Below are 815 nucleotides of genomic sequence, written 5' to 3'. Positions count from 1 at the left end.
CAGGAAACAAAAAACCACCACACTGCAGCTATCCAGTTACATCAAGTGTCTAAAAAGCTGGTTGCCTTCTACCAACTACCCAGACCAAGGTAGGACCAAGATAACTCCGGCCAGTTTTCATCACTGGTAACATTTCTGCTCAACTTTTATGAGATGGAAATACTACAGTAGTAGTAAACTCCTGACATAAAATATGGAAATTGCCATTAAAATCTGAAAATCGGGTTCAGAATTCAGGTCATTGATACGCTATCAGCAGGATTTACCTACGCCATTACAAAGGTACAGCATCTTCAAGCAACTCCTACAGTTCATCAGCCAATTCGTACAAGAGTTATATTTGCCTAGATAAATTTTACATCTGGCTATTGAATTGGACTGTTCTGTTACACTGCAATAAAAAAAAGCTTCTGCTAGGAAATAAAACTTAAGAAAGAAAAAGCATTCAGAGATGACAGATCTCCAGGCTCTTGGGCACCAGCAGCGGTAGTTTACCTCCTGGCAGTCCCTGATCCCTGCTGCACCCTCCTTCTGGAGGTACCTACTCTACCCACGGATACCGCAGCTCTTTACACAGCACTGGCTGACTGTCACAGTTCACAACTGAGCTTTTTAAGGTAACCCAAAGATGGTATTCATTTATTTTAATAGTACTAAATAACCTAAACCACAATGATTTGGTAGCTGTTACACCAGACGGAAAAGGGAATGACAAAAGCCCTCTGACAGGCACAGCATAGGCAGAATCTCCTTCTCTCTTACAGCCTTTTAAGTTCCATTACCATCATCCTGTTGTAGGCATCTGCAGTAAGAGG

This window comes from Charadrius vociferus, unplaced genomic scaffold (genome assembly GCF_000708025.1).
Source record: "Charadrius vociferus isolate BGI_N301 unplaced genomic scaffold, ASM70802v2 scaffold15, whole genome shotgun sequence".
Taxonomy (NCBI): Eukaryota; Metazoa; Chordata; class Aves; order Charadriiformes; family Charadriidae; genus Charadrius; species Charadrius vociferus.
This window is presented reverse-complemented; position numbering follows the sequence as displayed.